The following is a 5,248-nucleotide window of genomic DNA, read 5'->3' on the forward strand; positions in this document are numbered from 1 at the left end:
CATATATACAGACGTGTTTGACACAGTGGATATATGTAAGGATTGTGATAAGAGCTGTAAGAGCTCCCAATAAATAAAGAACAGACACAGAATGAAGTTGTCACAGATTTCATTTTGCTTGGATCAAAGAGTCAGTGCTCATGGGAGCAGCAATAAAAAAAATCAAATGATGTATTGCATTAGGCACATCTGCCACACAAGACCTAAAATGCCAAAGTGCCAAGATGTCACTTTGAGGACTAAGGTGAACCTGACCCAGGCCATGGTATTTTCAATCACGTAAGATATATGCAAAAGTTGAACAGTGAATACAGAAAACCTAAGAATTCATGCCCTTGAATTATGGTGTTGGTAATGAATACAAAAATTACTGTTGTTGACCAGAAGAACAAACAAATCTCTCTTGCAAGAAGTACAGCCAGAATGTTTCTTAGAAGTGAGGATTGTGAGGCTTTATCTCATGTACTTTTGGGCAAATCGGTCCCTGGAAAAGGATGTCATGCTTGGCAAAATACAAGGTCGGCAAAAAAAAGACAGATCGGTTGGTTGACACAGTGACTGCAATGATTGTGAAGCTGGTGCGGGAATGGGCAATATTTCATTCTGCTGTGTAGAGGATCGGAACCGACTGTAGCACCCAACAGCAGCATTTAAGCATCTCAACAGCTCTACAGTAGTAGAAACTTTAGAAGAGCAAAACCCACCAAGCCCCTGTGGTCATTGTGTTCTGCTGTGGCTGTGATAAATAGAGCTCTTCTTAACTTGAATTAGTGTAGAAACACGATGTCTGTATATTTATACGTATACACATTTATGCACATGTTTATCAGATACCCAATGTAAAGGTATGAAAAATGCTTACACTGTTTGATTAGCACTATAATTGACTTGTGTCAGATCCTCAGAGGCTGCTTTTTGTAAGAATTGTAAATACCTTAAACTCCAAGAAAAAATGTTAGACCGTGTTTCTATATTATGATTTCTAGTTTTCCTTATGAACAAAATTGAATTATTCATGGAAATATTTAATATTTGACACCCCCCAGAAAAAATGCTGTTGTTGTTTAATATTTGTTGACTTGGATAGTAGTCTCAAACTGTTAGGATCACCTTATTTCATTTTGCATTACTTTAAAAAATTTTTAAACTAATTTTGATTTAAGATCTAAGAATCAGAGACATGTATGTATTGCTCAATTTCTGCTCATAATAGACTAAATTCAGTGGGAGAAAAAGTTTTTCTTAATTATATGCTATCCTGTGCCTAACTTGCATAGTGCTAAATAAATGCTAATAAATGTGGGAAATAGCTTATTGAATAATAGTGCTACCTATGTGCATTAGTGAAAATACAAATGCTGGGCATACATACACACTCTTTTAACTGATAATACCTCTAATTGAGTAGATTTATTAATGTGTCAATTTCCGTTCTGGACCTTTTAATAAGAACATGCATCTCAGAAAGTTAATGACACTGGATTAGAGAGGTTTCAAAAAGTTTGTTTCAGCCTCAACATGCTTTGCATTCTTTCTTTGATGTTGAAGTTTTGAGCTAAGTCTTTTCAAGGTAGTAAAAAGAACTAATAGTACTCTTAAGCATCAAGTAGTTATAATAAAATAGATATGAATTTTTACTAATCAGAATGCCATATTTATACTTCAGAGAAATGAAGCATTGTCACTATTTGCTTCTAAGGTCACTTATGTGAAAAATACTAATTATCTGTTATATATATAAAGATATAAACTTTTAAGAAGTAGATAGAGAAAAACATCAAAATAACGACAATGAAGTAAGATAAATACAGTCATTGCAAAACTATGTGGAAGTCGGGAATGATGAGCCCTGAGCCTCACGTAATGAGAAAGTAGTATATTAAATGTTTCTTTCTCCCTACAAACACCATTTACAGATACATACTTCTCTGAAGATAAATATTTGCTGAAGATGGTTTCGTTTTTCATATTTTCTCTCTACTTGTATGTAGACTTTGGTTTGTTTGTACTCAACACTATAACCTGCCCTTCTCACAAACTTACTTGTCCCAACTGTTTGCGACAGAAGTCTTCACTTCTGTTCAGTCACAGGTGAATCACTCTATCATTAGTCCCCATTATTTGCACTCTAAGGTACTGCATCTTTATCTCTTTAGCTCCTTTTCTTTCTTGAGTTATTGTTGTCATGCATTCTTCTCATACTGCATAGGTCAGTGAAGTTAGGATGGAGGGAGTACCATGTCTCAGTTAGAGACAGACTGTATTCCATGACCTTAGAGTGGTTATTCCCCTTTACTGTATATTTTCATTCAGTAAGACTCAGAGTTGGTCAGTCACAAGAAGTAGTAGTTTTGGAGTTGAAAAAATATTACTGAGTTGAAATTACTTGGAAATTTAGCTTATCACAGTAAGTATATATTTAATATATTGATTTTTTAACCTAAACATTTGGGTATAAACATAAATAATTTCTTTAAAGGTTGTTTTTTTGGGGGGGTGTCTTTTTATTAATCATTTTATTGGAGGGTTCTTAGAAATCTTTTGACAATCCATCATTCAGTTGTTTTAAGCATACTTGTACATATGTTGCCATCAACATTTCCAAAACATTTTCTTAAAAGGTGTATGATCAGCTAATACCTTTCTTTTCCATGCATTTACCAGTTAATGTCCTAGCACAGTACCAAAAACAACTTATCCCCCTTTAGTAAATTTATTTAACATACATTATAGATTAATCCGAAATTTAAAATATTCTGTTTAACACGGGGATACAGATAAAACGAAAATATATAAATAAACTCACCGTCATCCAGTCAATGCTAACTCATAGGGACCCTACATAGGGCTTCTGAGACTGGATCTCACAGGAGCAGACAGCCTCGTCTTTCCCCAAGGCGGGGCTGGTGGCTTTGAATCGCCGTCTTGGCAGTTAGCAGCCTAGTGCTTATTCCATGGCGCTACCAGAGGGCCTTATAAATAAAGGTACACACATACAAAACAGGGCTTTCTCATATCTTACTGAAAAGTATAAACCTCTTCTGTGAAGCTCTAAACATCTATATTATGATCAGGACGCCCAGAAATAAGAATGTGAGAATGAGGATGATTGCAGTAATATCGTAGATCAACATTTTCATTAGGAAAACTTAAGAGAATGCTGAAAATCTTTTTATTGTGTTAGTTTGAAATAATAGAGACTTCGTTGACTAGTTTGCTTGGTGCATTCCTTTTTCACAGGTCAGCTGAACATTGTAAACAAGATTTTAAGAGAATTGTTTAAAGAGTTGGGGAAATAAGATCTTTGTTAGTTTTTATGAATGTACACATTTCTCACTTACAGGATAAGTGCACTAATAAAACTCATTACCAGGTGAGAGCCCTGTAGGTTGGAGATGCAGATGGGAAAGTACCTTCTCAGTATATACATTTTCATATGTGTCATTTGGATTTTTAAACTCTGCTCCTGTTTTATCTATTCAGATATGTATGCCTGCATAGACACATCAGTGGTAGAGGTATAGGTTTTCTTGGAACTTGATGTGGCCTTGAGAATTTTTCTTTAAATACATAAAACCAATATTTTTTCCTCTAACCATCATGGTTTTGAGACAGTGTTCTCTGGTTTATTAAAGTTGGTCTCTGTTCTCATTTGAGCACATTTAAATTTGCAAAGATTAGTTCAACTATAGCTACTACATTATTTCAGTTGAAGGCAAAGCATACGCTGTTAGACCACTACTATTCCAGTTGGCCTGTGAAAAGCTAGGTACCATTGATAAGCACTAGAGGGAATTTCAGATGTTCATCTTATCTGCTAGTTTAGAGCAGGGGAGAAGGGGGCACATTGTTTTCTTTTTGGAATCAGGTGTTCTGAAGCCTCCAGAAAGGATTTATGAATCTATTCCAAACAGTTGAGTTTTCTTGTCTTTGCAGAAACTGGGAGATTTAATTTTAAAAGACATTTTTACATTGAAAGTGAGCTAATCTCTTTGAAATCCAGCACCAGCAAGTATGTACGTACTGTTTCGGGAGGGAGGGAGGGGGAGTTTAACAATTAACTTAAAGGCTAGATAGGAAACTTTGAAAGATAATAGAAAATAGAGTATATAGTTTCCAGAAGAAGACCCAAGAGGTTCATCTTTATAAAATTTTAGATAGTCTTACGTTGATTTATGCTATATAGTAAAAGACCTTATTTTGACAGTATCTTAGCTCCAAAGGTAAACATTTTAATCTTTTCCGTTGTAGTTCTATTTTATGCAGTAGTCAGGTTGATTTTCTTAGAGTCAGTTACCATCATGGCTGATAGTATTAAAATGTATGAAGTCCAAAGAGTAGTTATTTCTAAAGGAACATGCTACATGTTTTCAATAACTCTAGACACACAATTCACTTGTAATAAAGGATGTTAATGGGGAGGGTAGGAGTTAATTAACTAGACCCTTAATAATGGGCCTTTCTAGTCCACAGAATCTTATAATTGCCGCTGAAGCTAGTTGTGTAGCAAGTTGCAAGATGAAATACCTAAATTTGTGCAGTAATCATTCTGAAAGAAAAAGTTGCCTTCAGGCAAATTTTGGTGCCTTTATAATTATGTAAAATGCCTTTTTAATGATATGCAGTACAAGTTGTTAGCATAATTTTGGAGGTAGGAGACCAGTGCCTCCCGGTTAACAACAAATCAGGGCCGAGCTCTCGGGTTAGCACGGTGTTTGCTGCCTTTGGGAAACATGGCACCTTTCAGCCAAACTTTATACCCTTCAGTAGGGCGAGTTTGTTAACCTGAAAAATAGACATCCCCATGCTTACTAAAGATTGGTAGAGCACAGTGCTTTTCTGAAAAATTCTGCTTAAAATGAATGAAATAGAAGAGTGTCAGGAATATTTTCATTAAATCTTAATATCAGATATACACTGGTTGAAATATTATATAATTTCTGTAATGGCAACCGGAATACTTTGTCAGTCCCCAGCAGACTGTATTGTCAATCTCTGCCTTTGGGATTGCCCGTTCTGGATCATCCAGGCTGCTCTGAAACCCTGATCAGTCTGTGCTAGGCAGGACGACAATAGGATGATAGTTCGTGAAAACTGGCTGCTTTGCCTCTGTTGGGGGCAGTGTATGAAAATACGTATCATTTTTGGAATGTTTAAGGAAGGACTTAGATGTGGAAATCTTCCTTGCTATTTAAAACTCTACAGAATGCAGGTTTTACAAAATAGAAAAAATAATTCCCTAAAAGTT

At 35.4% G+C, this 5,248-nt stretch overlaps 1 protein-coding gene across 2 annotated transcripts in view; it reads left to right on the forward strand.

Annotated features, from left to right (window-relative positions):
* The window catches only part of FBXW7 (F-box and WD repeat domain containing 7), a 141,530-nt gene that overhangs the window by 102,319 nt on the left and 33,963 nt on the right, over positions 1 to 5,248 (forward strand). The gene's annotated exons all lie outside the window — the stretch shown is intronic.

Source organism: Echinops telfairi, unplaced genomic scaffold, assembly GCF_000313985.2.
Source record: "Echinops telfairi isolate 266 unplaced genomic scaffold, ASM31398v2 ScPeMD7_5868;HRSCAF=6743_1, whole genome shotgun sequence".
Classification (NCBI taxonomy): Eukaryota; Metazoa; Chordata; class Mammalia; order Afrosoricida; family Tenrecidae; genus Echinops; species Echinops telfairi.